At 48.4% G+C, this 16,286-nt stretch overlaps 1 long non-coding RNA gene across 1 annotated transcript; it reads left to right on the top strand.

Annotated features, from left to right (window-relative positions):
- The first annotated feature begins 1,895 nt into the window (after window positions 1-1,895).
- LOC144123459 (uncharacterized) lies at window positions 1,896-4,183 on the top strand. Its single transcript, XR_013313100.1, has 4 exons — window positions 1,896-1,946; window positions 2,325-2,399; window positions 2,903-2,956; window positions 4,048-4,183. It is a non-coding gene; the product is annotated as an uncharacterized LOC144123459 (long non-coding RNA).
- The last annotated feature ends 12,103 nt before the right edge of the window (window positions 4,184-16,286 follow it).

Genomic DNA, 16,286 nt, shown 5'->3' with positions numbered 1-16,286 from the left:
CCCAAGGTTGCTAGCGTTGCTTCGAGCGGCGCCAAGCGCACTTTCGTACACGACACATCCACGGTGCAAAAACATGAACAAACATTATTCGCATAAAATTTAATGCAAGCAGCCTGTAAAATTATTTTAAAATTATATTAGACTGGTTTTAAGTGCATTAATTTTGCGTTGCAGTCTTTGCGTTGCTTGCGTACTTAACGTTGACAACATGGCGGCACCCTGCCCGCCCGCTTCACAGCGATAACAGCTTCGTCGCTAATCCCTCAAAGCAATATCGTGTTCCAAGCTGTTGTATTCGCCTTCAATTTGCCCATTCTTACCCTCGCATAAAGTTTCAACAGGCAAATAGCTCTTATTTTTCAGCTATCATGGCGATTTCCCACGTCTTAAGCCTGACGAAGCAGCGCTCCGACGCAGTTGAACTGGCTTGGTTTTGGCTCGTCTTGTATTAGTGTGGCTATAGCAGTGTATGCATATGTCCGTCGCGTACGTGTAATTAAAAGGGTTTTAAACGACTTTCGCGTATGTCTGTATTTCAGCATTTAGTATACATTTAATAAATATTTTTGTTATTTTTCCAAAATCCAAAGTAGCGATTGTGGCGCCACACATCCGTGGCGTAAGACACGAGAACCATTTCAATGGCCATTGAGATTTGCCGTGTAGCAGCGGCGAGTTCGATGGCGATTGAGAATCTCGAAGACCCTCGACTCGAGGGTGATTGAAACTGGCCGTGTGACAGGGGTATTAGGCATCCAATTTAAATCCTTCTATTTACGTCCCCCCCCCCCCTTCCCGGTTTGCAGCGCCGTTTTGTCGGGACGTCACAGTGCTTTTTATTTTCCATAGGTGTCGTGACAGCATCGAAAAGCGCTGCGCTTGGAGCCAGATTCTTGGCAACATGTACCGATATGCTGCTGAAGCACGCGTTTGAAGCGCAAGCGGTCACAAAGGCAAGTGCAGGCAGTGTCCATCCATTGCATTTTTTTCGAGATCTCGAGTAGACTATACAAACACCGCGACCGAACTGCAATCGTACGTCCATCTTATGACAGTAATGACTCCTAACTATTGAAATACAATATGTTTGGGTTCCTAACACGTAAACTCACTCCAGAAGTCTATAAAGCCTGTCTTCAAATATTCGCAGTTGAGAGAACCGTGCACAGCCACTAGTCTACGTTATTAACATATGGACATGGTTAATTGGAGAGACATGGGAGAGGGTTTTGTCTTCCAGCGGGCGTAGTCAGGCTGATGATGATGATGATTAACATACGGACGCCACTTTCGCACTGCGTACTGTTGGGATTGTAAAAGCGGTGTATAGGCCACACACTAGCCTCGACAAAGCTGCATCGTCCCGCCTCCTAGCGACCACGCCTGGCGTCGAGACAGGCAAAAAGAGGGACCGTTTTTATATGCACACATATCAGCTTCCTCGTCTTGGTCCGCAGCGCACCTGCTTATCGTAAGCACCGAGAATTTGCGCAACGATGCACCTTGATGCAGCTTAGTCGAGGTTCGCGAGGTTTGCACCAATTTCACTCCCGAATTCTGACAGTACCTTTGAATACCTTCAGATTACTGCGGGCGCTCTTAAATGGCAAATGATGCAAGCCTCCTTCCCAATGGGCACCGAAAATCACTTGTACGTTCCATGGACGTTCTAGATGTCCTCAGGACGTCCAAGGGAGTTTCAGTGCCTGTTGGGCTATTCCAACTGAGAATTCCGTGCTTCTGGTTAGTTCCAAGTAATTAATAATTTCTTGGTTATCCTATTTAGCTAGTTAAAAAATTTTTCTTTTTCGCAGAACTCACAACACTCTTATTTCCTGTAATCATCTTTATTTTTCTCTCTTTCTGTCCTATTCCACACGCTGTAGATGATAGAAGCTTCCTGCATCGGCATACAGATGTGTTACATCTATAACAGTGGAGAAACTGTAAGTGGTCTTATCTGAAAAACGCCTCAGTGAGTCTTCATCATATCTGAACAAGCTCCACAACCCTGCATGCACACCAAACACGCGCAGTGAGATAGACTATCACTCAAAGTGTCGCGTAAACATGCGGAAACAATACACAAAAGGAAATAAGTATCAATAAAAAATCAATCAGTCAATCAATCGATCGATGGATCTGTCACAAAACGAAGCACTCCGAACAGCGCCGGTGTACATCCTGTGGACTTTAAGTCATATGTCTTGTTTTTTTATTTCGCGCTGTTTGCTTAGTTAGAGTGCGCTAACCAGTGCCAACTGAATGACACGTAAAGCGTAGTAGTTCGCTTAACTTCAGAAACGTTTCATTCTCCTTCGCAGGAGCTGGAATCTTTCCGGCGGAAAATTTTAGACTGTTTGATGAACGGAGGCCTGCTGTTCTCTGTGATAAAGCCCGTAAGTTGAACGCAACCGTGCTGTCTTTGGATCGTCTGGGGTATCGGATCGAAATGCTTTTCGTTACGATTTAAAAAAAGGTGGTTCATTTCAGTCCCAGCTTCGGGGATGGATAAGTAACGGCTCATGTTAGCACAGTAAAGCGAAGGGAACCGGTGTAAGACGTTTACGTTGCCGAAGAACTGTCGAAGTTTTAAAAAAAATGACCACTTTATTTTCACTGACAAGCAGTGAAATGGCATACTTTGCTGTCAGCGTAGTACCAAAGCACCTGGCGCATAAGAAAGGCCAATTTATGTGCAGCCCTTGGAGAGCGTAGTTCCATGCACTTTTTATTGAATAAAGTGGGAGGCAACGCGCTTTCTCATACAAAATTTCTCGCCCAGGAAAGAGGGCGGTTGCAATTCTGTCGTCGGACGAAACGTAGCAAAGTGACCGTACACGCAAGGCTTACTAAACGGTGCACGAGAATTGCTGCCCATATTGACTGTATTCCCCTACAGGAGCTGTACGAGACCGACATTAGCATGACTAAGGAGTTTTTAGAAGAGATCAGGGTAAGCATTTTCCAGACTTCTCTTGCTATTTTCGGCGTTCGATTGCTCCAGTTCCAACGCCAGCATCCACTTCGGTCGAGTACGCGATATTTTTCTGCTTTTTTTTTTGCGTGCACATAATTTCTTTTTCAGATGTGCGCGCACTCAGCCCGCAATGTTCATTACTTCCGTAATCCGTAACTGGAGTCTTGACGAATCCGTCGCGGTGGCTCAGTGGTTAGACCGCTCGGCTGTTGAGCGAAAGGAAGCGATCATGCAATCCCGGCCGCGGCCGCTGAGTTCCGATGGAGGTTAAATACCTGTGGGCTGTAACATGTGAGTACATGTTAAATCACCTCTGGTGGTTGAGATTGGTCCTGAGTCCTCCACTATATACGGCACCCCTCATAGCCAATGTGTCGCGGTTGGACGCTGAACGCCATATACCTATACAACACGCTCTAAGAGCTGCCTCATGCAGCTATAGTACTCTCAAAACTAAAAAAAAAAATCTTATCCACCGCCTGTCATTTAGGTTGCAATGAACAAAGTCGTCAAAACTGTTATGCCATTGGGCGCATACCTATTTAGTGGAGCGTGTGTATACTGCCCTCCGATATAACTAAAACACATTGCGAAGCAGACGAGCGCGAGAAAAACTCGAGCTCTGTGCTACACATGGCGGTGCACGATATGTCAATCAACCGTGGACACCGATGTGCTTTGTGCGTCAGGAATACGATAGGTTGCCCTTATGAATATTCGAGTGGCTCGCCGCGGTAGCTCGGTTGCCAAAGTGTTCGGCTGGTGAACCAAATGTGATCGCGGGATCGATGCCGTCCGTGGCCGCTGTATTTTGTATAGTAGGCGAAATGCAAAGATGTTCATGCACCGATATTCTCGGTCATGTTAAATAACACCATGTGGTCGAAAATAACCCACAGCACTTCATCGGGGTGCCCGCCCACTACGGTGAAGGTTCGCAGCCGATCGGCCGAGTGGACAACGGGAGGAGGAGGAGGAGGATATTTTCGTTGACAAAAGTATAGAACCTCGCACTTATAACGCCCACATCTTCGCCTGTGTGCTCTTCTCCATCGTTGTTCACGCAGTCGTGCCTGGAGAGAGACCTGATTCCTGGCGACGTCCGTGTGGCGCTGGCTATAGTGAGGTACATCCGCTCTGTTCTCTTCCACGGAGGGGGAGGCTGACCGTCTTCTCTAAGGAAGGACATGGATCTCCAAATAAAGTACCTGCATAGCACTCAAGTCATCCCTCCTGACTTCTTAACATGCACCTGCAGAACTGCACAAACACAAAAAAGGGTAAAAAGATATTAAGGAAAAACTGAAGTTTGCATGTGCCGATATAGCACCGCATTGTAACAACAAATACGCTGCTTTTATTGAAAACGGAGCTTTTATAATCTAGAAAAGGAAAAAAAAATGAAGTACAGAGCCAGTGTCGCCAGCACAGGCCGATTTTGCAAGTAAGCTGTGGCGCGTCGGCATAGTTGCTTTTTTCTTTTCTTTCTTGAGGATGCATACAATGGCATTCGTTTCAAAATAGGGGTCACGGAGTTCTTTTCTGTGTAGGCGTCACGAGTGTTGAATCTAGTGGCGAGGAATATTTTAAGCGCAATTTTCTCAGCAGCAGATATGGCGTTTGTTGTCGAACAAACACCAACTGAGCCGGAAGGTGCCATAGAATATACACTGGGTAAGAACGAAAACTGCATGAAATTGTCCTCACTCTCCCTTTAAGAAGAAGCCGGCATCGGCAGACAGTGAGAGAGGCTATTGTGCACGGTAAGCCAAACAGAAGCAGGACACTATGAAGGTATAGTTATGAGGTATGTGCTTAGGTATAGCCATAGTTATGGCACTGGAACGAAACAGAGCTTACTGCTCTTTGGGCTGGAAGGCTGTAACCATGCGCACATTGCAGCGCTGGTATATGTGTGAATGTGTATGAGTGCTAACACGTGCACATGCGTGCACGTGGTGATGGCAGGGGGGGGGGGGGGGGACGTTGAAACCACGAAATAAATTTACGTGGGGCGTTTGCTGCGCAGATACTTCTCTTTAGGAAGATTGCTACGCCGTTATGAACACTGCAGAAGGCAAGGCTTCGTTAATGCTACAATTGCAACCGAGAAACAGTAAGCGGAGCAGTGCTTAGGATGGCAAGGCGTTCTGATGCCGCGGCGCAAGACTATACCCATCTCGGCAAATGAAAATGCGAACAATTAGGAAGACACTTAAGCTCCGCCTTTAATGGTATGACGCGACAGTTTTAATGGCTCCCTTTAGCGCCTTCTATCCACACACCAACCACATGTGTTCACATTCACAAATTTACCGCGACACAGTTTCCACATTCTTGTTTTTGAACTTTTTCACACTGCCGCTTACGCACATAATGTTACCCTAATTAGCACCCTAATGGAGAATACCTAAATAGTCTGCGATTTGCTGATGACATTGCCTTGCTGAGTCACTCAGGAGGTGAACTGCAAATCATGATCAATGAGTTAGACCGACAGAGCAGATCGATGGGTCTAAAAATTAACATGCAGAAAACCAAGGTAATGTTCAACAGCCTAGCAAGGGAACAACAGTTCACAATTGGCAGCGAGAGCCTAGAAATTGTGACGGAATACGTCTACTTAGGGCAGGTAGTGACAGCTGATCCGGATCATGAGAGGGAGATAACTAGAAGGATAAGAATGGGGTGATGCGTATATGGCAAATTCTCGCAGATCATGAGTGGCAGTTTACCAATTTCCCTCAAGAGGAAAGTGTACAACAGCATAATCTTACCGGTACTCACCTACGGGGCAGAAACGTGGAGGCTAACGAAAAGAGTTCAGCTTAAGTTAAGGACAACGCAGCGAGCCATGGAAAGAAAAATGATAGGTGTAACGTTAAGAGATCGGAAGCGGGCAGAGTGGGTGAGGGAACAAACACGGGTTAATGACATCCTAGTCGAAATCAAGAGAAAGAAATTGGCTTGGGCAGGGCATCTAATGCTAAGGCAAGATAACCGCTGGTCCTTAAGGGTAACGGAGTGGATTCCAAGAGAAAGTAAGCGTAGCAGGGGGCGGCAGAAAGTTAGGTGGGCGGATGAGATTAAGAAGTTTGCAGGCAAAGGGTGGATGCAGCTGGCAAAGGATAGGGTTAATTGGAGAGAATGGGAGAGGCCTTTGCCCTGCAGTGGGTGTAGTAAGGCTGATGATGATGATGATGATGATGAATTAGCACCTCACTAGTCAGCACGTCTCTAGTTCACTCCACTAATTATCAGATTACAGAGCTTCTAATTAAGCCAACACAACACGCGCATAACCCCTCGCCCCGTACCTCAGGCAAGTGAACGTGCCTACGTGACCTAGTCGGTTGCGGGTCTGGCTGGCGACCTGAAGGCTGTGGGTTCGGATTCCGACTAAAATTTACGGCAATTTTTATATACGTAAATTAAATCACTTTATATGGTCAAGTCACGTGAAACACGTGAGGCATGTGCTTTAATTCACATTACGAGTCCTTCTTTCAATTATTTTCAATCCAAACATGCACGCATGACGTTACGGGTGACGTCGGTTTTTCGACACGACGCCAGGCTTTCAGCTGAGCGAGAGCCTTAGCGCTGTCGGGTTAAAGTGCAGTGATTTCACTTGCTAATAAACGAAGACTGATTTGACATGTCTTAACATGTCTTGACATGTCTTAACACGATGAAATAGTTGTGAAGAGTAAGTACAGGTGAAGGCCATTGGTGTTTGCGCGTAGCCAGGATGATCTATAGTGCGTAACATTAGGAGATAGTGATGCAAAATGACACAACGGGCGAAGTGCGACGTTTTCGTAGTTAGCATCTCCTATAGCATTTAAACCTGCAATCTATTTAACTGGATGTTTATCTCGCCTAACCCGCTACGTGTACACTGCAAGTTAATTTAAGGCTGATGAGGTTGGTACTTTCGAGGCAGAGAAAAAAAAAGCGAATTGAGACCAGATAAACGAAATTATTATGGAGGACGCTTAATACTAATTGCGTGCTGTGAGTGGGGAAGCATATGCCCGCCGGGTGTTCGGCTACGGCGATGGCTACTACTTTAATGCAGCGGCCAGCGAAGCTGATCTGCTCGCGCCGCCCGAATGGAAGTTGAAGAAGACCACGATACCCGAACCCAAACTGAGAGACTGGCAGTTTAGCGCGCGAAGTGTTGTACTGTGGTGATGGCGCAGTGCTCAGTTGCAGTGGCCAGCGAAGCTGTTCTGTTCGCGCCCGCTCAGGTTCGAAACACACCTCGCAGGAAATTTATTTTTTCTTCCTTCCTTACCACCCGCCGCGGTGGCTCAGTGGTTAGAGCGCTCGGCTACTGATCCGGAGTACCCGGGTTCGAACCGGACCGCGGCGGCTGCGTTTTTATGGAGGCAAAACGCTAAGGAGCCCGTGTGCTGTGCGATGTCAGTGCGCGTTAAAGATCCCCAGGTGGTCGAAATTATTCCGGAGCCCTCCACTACGGCACCTCTTTCTTCTTTCACTCCCTCGTTCATCCCTTCCCTTACGGCTCGGTTCAGGTGTACAACGATATATGAGACAGATACTGCGTTATTTCCTTTCCCCAAAAACCAATTATTATTACTTCCTTCCTTATGATGCAGGCATTACAGATGACGTCATGAGGTCACATAGGGGCTTTCAGTCACTCACTCGTGGACGGCCGGTCAACGCCGCATATTCTGAATGAACGCCGCATTTTCTGAATGAGCTATATGATGCTTTCGCATTAAAAAGGTGGTCATAAAGACGTGAATTTCTGCACGACAAATTTTTCGGTAATGTGCAGCTCAACCGACCTAAAATTCCAGCTTAACATAAGGGTTTTACTATTACGCTAGCTTATTGTCCTTATCTTATGGAGATCTGTTTTAAGACTTTCGCGCCTCCCGTTCTTACGAGAGAATTTTTTTAGCAGATGGGTATACGTGTGGAAAAATGCAACATCGTGTTGTTCTGGAGTACCTAAAGTAAAGATAATGATTATATTGCTTGATCCAGAGCTCTGACCTTGTTTTTCCGCTCTTTTGAATAGTTCGAACGCACAAAAGGAAAACAATGAAAATCGGCTAGCACGCAGAAAATGCGCAGAAAGCTCTGGAGAGTAGCAAGTTGCGCAGGTGCAATCAAGCATTTTTGGTGTTCTCAAAGATACAAACCACAGGACAGTGAAGAAAACGAGAGACTATGAAAAACAGAAACTGCATGAGAAGTCTTCCGAAGCTGAGCGGAGCACTCTGTTCGGCGGGCAAAAATAGATACTTGCATAACACATTCAACCGCCGCGGTGGCTCAGTGCTTAGGGCGCTCGGCTATTGATCCGGTGTTCCCGGGTTCGAACCCGACCGCGGCGGCTGCGTTTTTATGGAGACAAAACGTTAAGGTGCCCGCGTGCTGTGCGATGTCAGTGCACGTTAAAGATCCCCAGGTGGTCGAAATTACTCCGGAGCCCTCCACTACGGCACCTCTTTCTTTCGTCGGTTGCGCGATGCAGACGTACGCCTCATTACCAACGGCAGCTTGAAAGCCGCCGGTAGCAAATAACCGCAGTGCACACAGCACCTGCGGCCGCACCGACAACGCGCTCGCACGCGCACCTCCCAGTTCATCGCCGACTCCACCGTCCGCTTCTCCAGTCGAAAAAGGCGTCGAAACAGCTCGTCCGGCAAGTCAAACGTAGTCAAACGCGTGTTCGTGCGCCCTCCTTCTTCGCCGTTGCTCGCTCTGGCGCAGCCGGCTCAGTCGTATCGCCACGTACACCGCCGCTATTTTCTGTCAAAAACGCAACGGTCAAATTGACCGCCTCGAGACTGTCACAAAAAACTGTCAATTAGCGCCTGCATAATTAGGTGTGCAACGTCACCACTTCTGCCACATCCGTGACGTGAGCTGCAGCCACCCATGACGCAAAAAAGCAAAACGGCCGCCGGCCACGACCGACCAATAGGAGCGAGGCTAATTGGCAACTTTTTGGCAAGTTTTTGACAACTTTGCTAATTGAAAGTTGCGTAATCCTGCCCCTGGAGTCACCTCCAGAGGACTTGTTGGGTGGGGTGGGCAGGGGGCAGACTCGACGGGCAAGGCGTGCTTGTTGCGTGAGTTCTGAGAACGTGTGTGTCCGCTCCCTCGAGACACCCCGGCTGTGCCCGGGCCGCCGTTTGCCCCGCAAATATGTCCTTGGGCTATGTATCGGCGGCCTCATTTCCGGGATTGCCAGAGTGAGCCGGCACCCACACGAGCTCAGTGCGCCTATCGCAATTTACGGTGCACATTCTCAATATCTGACACGCGGGGGGATGAATGCGTCCGCGGGCAAATTTTGGAGTCGCTATGTAAGTCACATTCGTTTGGGCGATTTCTAACGCTATAGCACCTTCCTTTGCTTCTTCCGCGCTACTGAAGGGGTTTATGAAGCGGGAGAGGGGGGGGGGGGGCGACTCCTCTACGATAAGCCACAGCTACCGAACGGTCTGGACCACACACGGAGCTCAAGAACTAAACCCCTGGAGAGGACCAAATCAAAGGAGTCTACAACGTTATCAACGCTCGCCCCGCCGCGGTGGCTCAGTGGTTAGGGCGCTCGACTACTGATCCGGAGTTCCCGGGTTCGAACCCGACCGCGGCGGCTGCGTTTTTATGGAGAAAAAAACGCTAAGGCGCCCGTGTGCTGTGCAATGTCAGTGCACGTTAAAGATCCCCAGGTGGTCGAAATTATTCCGGAGCCCTCCACTACGGCACATATTCTTCCTTTCTTCTTTCACTCCCTCCTTTATCCCTTCCCTTACGGCGCGGTTCAGGTGTCCAAAGATATGAGACAGATACTGCGCCATTTCCTTTCCCCAAAAACCAATTATTAACGTTATCAACGCCAACGCCAATATACCCAATGAACGCCGGCAGCCTAGCGTTTCTGCCACAACGTTGTCAACGCCAGCGCATGCAACGCACATCTCTGTCAATACCGCCACGCAGCTCAAAGCGCAATTGAAGTGTCCATGGCGCAGGTAGCCAGTTATGGGCCTTTCCTTTCTTGTCTGTCTGTCTCGGAGGCTTTTCGTCCACCTTTTGATTTTGAAGGGTATAGGAGGCTATAGTAATAGTGCCTTCGCACTAAAAGTATTTCCGGTAGCAAGGCCTGCCCTGCTACAGAACTGCCCAGACTGCAGTGGGTCGTGGAACAAAACAGCACCGGGTTCGGTCTGGAAATAGTGCGTGACGGTCGAATATACTTGCAAATGTTTCGATCTCCACGCAACGAACTTTGTGCGGATTGTTTGCAAAGATGAGTAATATTTTAATCTCAAAAGGGCGTCTCATTATACCCCGTGCTATGCCTCATTTCGAGCCGCGGGATGGAGAAAAACGCGAGATTTCGATGTGGTAAATATCGTTGAATTTTACTGTGTTCCCCTTCCGCTGAACTTTTCATATTTAGTGCAGCATTATGCTAAGACGGTACAATAAAATATTTCGGTAGTATTTGTTTCCTGATGCCTGTGAATAATACAAAGAATTCTTTTTTCTTTAAGAATGGAAATGCTGCAGGAACTGTCAATTATTTCTCTGGGCACCCGATTCGCGCTTGAAAATTAAAATTGGTTTTTGGGGAAAGTAAATGGCGCAGTATCTGTCTCACATATCGGCGGGCACCTGAACCGCGCCGTAAGGGAAGGGATAAAGGAGGGAGTGAAAGAAGAAAGGAAGAAAGAGGTGCCGTAGTGGAGGGCTCCGGAATAATTTCGACCACCTGGGGATCTTTAACGTGCACTGACATCGCACAGCACACGGGCGCCTTAGCGTCTAGCCTCCATCGAAACGCGGCCGTCGCAGTCAAGTTCGAACCCGGTTGCTCCGGCTCAGTAGACGAGCGCCATAACCACTGAGCCACCGCGGCGGGTAAAGAACGGAGACGGGATTTGCAAATTTGCGATCCGTTCTCACCTAATTGCTTTTCTATTGCTACCGCATGGCTTGCTCCAGGCGCTGTTGAAAGCTCCGCGTGACCTCTTATTCTGGAGCCCTCCACTACAGCAGCTCTTTCTTCTTTCACTCCTTTCTTCATCCCTTCCCTTACGGCGTGGTTCGGGTGTGCACCGAGATATGTGATACAGTTTTCATTTTCTGGCACAGTGCAAAACAGGAAAGCTGACGGGAAGATCGTTGCCCATTAACTTAACATAAAAGAGCGCTTTAATAATCTGATGGGAACAATCGTGAAAAAGGAAGAAACGGTATTAACTAAATACCTCGTATAAAAATGTCCCGAATTCAGTCAGAAATGTTCCAAATTCAGGCACTCTAGAGACTGCAAGAGCGTCCGATCCCTCTCGATCAACTGAGACACTGCTTACGGTTAATTAAATGGCCTAAAATCCAGGTAACTATTCTTACAGGAAGACCAATAGATTTAAGCTTTAGAATTAGTTTTTCATGAGGGTGGTCAAAAGCTTTGGATTATTTGAACTTAGTCATTATTGTCTAGGGTTAATGGAAGCGAGTGAACGATTGTTACTAATTGGGTTACGATTGAATATCCTTCAAGAGAGTCATGGTGAAATTCGGATAGATTAGAGTGCTGATTTAGGAATTCATTTTTGTGGTTAGCAATAACGTGCTGTATAAATTTACAGCGGATGAAATGACTGAGATTGGGTGATAGTTTGACAGCAGTAAACGATCTCCTTTCTCAGGTAGTCGTCTGGCAATTTTCCCTTTCGCAAGGGTGCTTGAAACATTAGGACTGCATGCAAAAACTTTGTAACTGATGCGGCATATCGTCGTAAAAAGATGCTCGGAATGTTATCGCGGCCGGACGTTTTTTTTTTTTAAGGTGGGGGTTCAAGTTTAGTAACATGGAAAATAACTCGGCATACGAAACAAAATTTACTCCTTTGTCATGAAACTGTGCGACTCAAGGGCTACATGAACAGGAATTCGAAAAGATGCTTTGAAAATATCTATTAAAATGCTGCGCAATGACACTCTGATCTGTGATTATGGAACTGTTGACTGATATCCGAGACAGAACGGTCTTTTTTCCGGTTATGTAATTCCAGAACTTTTCTGGTGCATTGTTGATAAAGTTTGGCAAAGACGTACTTAAACGGTGAGTTCTGGAATCACAGATTGAGCGTACAAGATTCTCCTGTAATTTCTTGAGTACGCCTGGTTGCACCCGCTGTTTTTTCAATCATTTTATGCTGCGCTTCTGGTGTATATATCACTTGTCATCCATGGTGTCTGTTGTTAACTTACTTTCGTTTGTCCGGCACATATTTATCAATGCGGTAATGGCACATGCGCTTAAAACGGTCCCACTGGATGCAGGCCTCAGTGTCACCGAATTCAGTCAGACAGCCTTCCGTATATTCTACTATGCAGGCGTCATGGGCATGCGAGTAATCTTTACAAGATTTAATAGAAAAGTTCTGACATCAGGCGATAAAAAAGGAAAGAAAACGCCTACTAGGTAATGATCATTCTAGTAGAGAACATATAGCTGAATTTGACTGGGTTGCTACAAGTATTTTTTCGCAATTTCCTTACGATGACCCCTTGCTCCAGGTTTAGATTTTTGTCCGATTCGGCGTATACTTTCCTTGTTAACGGCTCCGAATAATAATGTTTCTGCGAATGTTGGCGCTGTCCGTCCGGCGATGACCCCGACATTCAGTCCAAGTCCGTCGAATGGGCCCGCGTCGCCAAAGGTCTCCACGGCGTTCTGTGCGCGTGTGTGATTTAATTCCTCTAAAATGAACTAATCACGCGCACAACCTGGACACATTTCTTATTGTGTAAATAGTTTGTACATATTACTTCTCCCCCTATCCTCTCTTCCTGTCCCCTCACCTCTTTCATTTCATTTCTCCATTCTGCCTGCTATCCTTTATTTATTAATTTAATAAACAACCACTACCACCACCACCGCCTGCGGTACGCTAGATAACGTGCCTTAATCCCCTACGCATGCGCAATAAAGTTTTGTCAGCGTGAGCCGTTAGGGATTCTTAAGCGTTCTCGTTCACGCATTGAACGGCTATTCTACGCTTCCTCTTTTTCGATGCGTGCCTCGCGCGGCACCCAGCGTGCACGTGCTGCTCCGAATCTCAGCGCGTGCTCCACGCAGTGATCAAAATTTTTCCATCGACCGCTCTGCATCGCCGGACGAAGGCGCCGTTCCCTGCTTTCGTGAGTCCTGATACCATAGACAAGCGCTCTCTAAACATGGCGGAGATGGGCGACCCACAGGCCGCCGTCGCCAACGAGTTCTCGCAGCGACTCGAAGCCCTCAAGCCGATTCGAGACATGCCCACACTGGAGGAGAACGATCGGTTTGAGCTCAGCCCCCGTGAAGCCGAGCTGGCAGGTCGCGTCTGTGAAGAAAACTGTGTCGTGGCCCTCGCAGCTCCGGAGCAGAGGCGTCAGCTGTGTTTGACAACGATCCAGTGCGTAAGGCCAGCTCTCACCATCATTGTCGGCCAGCGCATCGCCGAAGACGAAGACTTCCTCGATTATCTGCAGATATTGCTTCCAGATGAAGTCCGTGTTGTGCCTTCCGTGTCGTCGTGGTCTCGAGACGGCTACGAAGGCGTGTGCCTGGTGGAGCCTGACGTTTTCTGGACGCTCCTGACGAATGGAGATGTCACTACAAGCGACCCAGACGTCCTGATTCTTCGAGACTTCGAACACTACCTAGACTCCGGGCATGCCTACCGAAAGATCGTCGCCTGCTTCCAGGAGGCTCTTGGACAGAAATCATGCCCCTTAACACGGTTCTTGGCGATAGCTGACGAACTTCAGGTTTCTAGCCTGGACGGCCTCGAAAACGACCTGAAACGTCTGAGAACGCCCTTAAAGCTCACCTGCTGCATTGGAACACCTGTGAGGCCACACTCCAAGGATGCTGCCATCGAAGTTTGCTTTCTTCAAATGGATTGGTCCGCGCAAGTAGGCGACATCGTGGCTTCCTCTGACGACCCGGAGGTCCAGGAAGTAGGGACGACTCTGCGGGAGCGTGGCGTCGTCGCGGCCCGTTGCCAAGCCGAGAAGATGCATGCCGCAAAGCCGAGAGCTGACTTGGAGCACTTCTTGCGTCAGAGCCAGACTCTGCTAACAAGAGCGAAGATCAACGCCCTTCTGGATCGTGCACAAGGAAAGACGGTAGCTCTCACGAGCACGGTGTCCTTCCAGCGTGAACTGAAAGGATGTCTTCAGGGCAGAGAGTCGGTGAGGGTCATCGACGGGCTTCATGACCTTGATCAGGAGCCAGTGTGTGTCCTGGTCGCCACGACGGCAGACATACCGACAGTGCAGCTGTACCAGTGGGATGCCGTAGTTTTCTGCGACTTGCCATTTGGTGTCTCGTGCCATGCATTGTTGGCAAAGGCCAACCGCTCGGTGGCACTGGCTACTCAGCCCGACTGGAAGAAATGGAAGGAAGCGTTAGATCTGCACGACGACCTAGAGCGGCTTCTGCAGCGCGTCAACGAGTGAGCTCTTCTTGAACAGAGTGAAAAAATAAACCTGTTTTTTTGTTTACCTGACGTTTTGCAACACGAAATTTGCTGTTTTGCCGACGGCGTGCTTAGTAAAATGAATAATAACACCCAAGCAGCGGTGCTTTCGTCGTTCCGCTTAACCCTCTAGCGGCTTTGTTCGAGCCAGGCTCGTCATAACTGGACTGTAATTGCTAGCCAATGACGAGTCCAGCTTGTGTGTATTCTAGCACTGTGTACGCTACCCTGATGGCGTCTCTGTATTCGCACGGTATCGTCTCCGTGCTTTGTGTTTCATTTATGGTAGCTTCATTGCCGTATCTGCTCAGGAGTCTTCTGCCCGTTGCCGATAGTTTTAGTCGGAGTTTGCGCAGTTATCTGCGCTTCTTTGAGCTCTTCGAGACTGTTGTGTAGGCCAGGAGTTTGTCGGTCGATGTTGGCTGAGGTAGGTGAGGCGCCGTTTGAGGGCTTTCCTCGGGAATGCGTCCGCCTGCTGCATCTCGTACTTAGTACAGTGGTAGTACAGGAGGCTGTGCGTCACTCTACTGACCGCCAGGCTTCTGACCTTTGTAAGCGTGTCTGTCTCTTTCATGCCGTGTCTTTTCCGCGAGACCCGCGTTATCATGCGGGCCACTTGGTTGGCTGCAGTTTAAGTAGCGTGAGGGTGTGGGTAATCGTTGGTTCGATTGTATCCACATTCCTGATATCCTGACTAGTGTCTTCTCCGGGATTGGCTGTCCCTCAAGGTGGACGTTCAACTTCAGGTTTTCTTCCTCGGGGACGGTGCGATTATTCTTGCCTCGCCATACTCTTAGGAGCTCGGACTTCTCCGTCGAGCAGGCTAGAGCTCTTGCCTTGACATATTCCTCTACGCATGTCGCAGCTTCTTGCAATCTCTTTTCCTTTTCCCCGAGTGAGCCTTTGGTTACCCACACAGTGATGTCGTCGGCGTACATGGCGTGGCGTCGACGACATCATTGTGTGGATAAGCAAAGGCTCACTTCCGGAGGGGAGGCGTTTCGACAACTCCCACACTAGGAAAGTGCACGGGCCTTTCCAGTCGCATTCTAACCCACATTCACTGCCACGTGCATACTATAAGAAATGTGCGAAGGAAGACAAAGACGCGCGTCGCAGCGTCCGCCGTCAATCCCCGGTCGTGGGTATGTGCCATGTCACGAAGGCAACATCAACAACAACAAAGCGGCGTCACCGCTGTAACAATAGATACCTCTAGTGAGAAGGAGCCCTCGCCATACTGGGGAGAGGTCCTAGATCCCAGTTCCTGTCTAGGAAACCGCCATTGTGCGGTAGTTTCCAAAAGCATCGAGGCTTCCTCTAGGACCCGCATACGTGCGCGAGATTTTACTTGACCGAGTCCCAAGAATGAAATTGAAAATTGGTTTCTTTTTTTTCCCGGGTTCGAACCCGACCGCGGCGGCTGCGTTTTTATAGAGGCAAAACGCTAAGGCGCCTGTGTGCTGTGCGATGTCAGTGCACGGTAAAGATCCCCAGGTGGTCTAAATTATTCCGGATCTTTCCACTACAGCACCTCTTTCTTCCTTTCTTCTTTCACTCCCTCCTTTATTGCTTCTCTTACGGCGCGGTTCAGGTGTCGAACGATATATTAGACAGATACCGCGCCACTTACTTTCTTCAAAAAACCAATTATTATAATTAAAATTGGTTTTTCGAGGAAAGGAAATGGCGCAGTAACTTCCTCGCATATCTCGGTGGACACCCGAACCGTGTCGCAGGGAAGGGATAAAGGAGGGAGTGAAGGGAGAAAT

Source organism: Amblyomma americanum, chromosome 3 (genome assembly GCF_052857255.1).
Source record: "Amblyomma americanum isolate KBUSLIRL-KWMA chromosome 3, ASM5285725v1, whole genome shotgun sequence".
NCBI lineage: Eukaryota > Metazoa > Arthropoda > Arachnida > Ixodida > Ixodidae > Amblyomma > Amblyomma americanum.
This window is presented reverse-complemented; position numbering and strand designations above follow the sequence as displayed.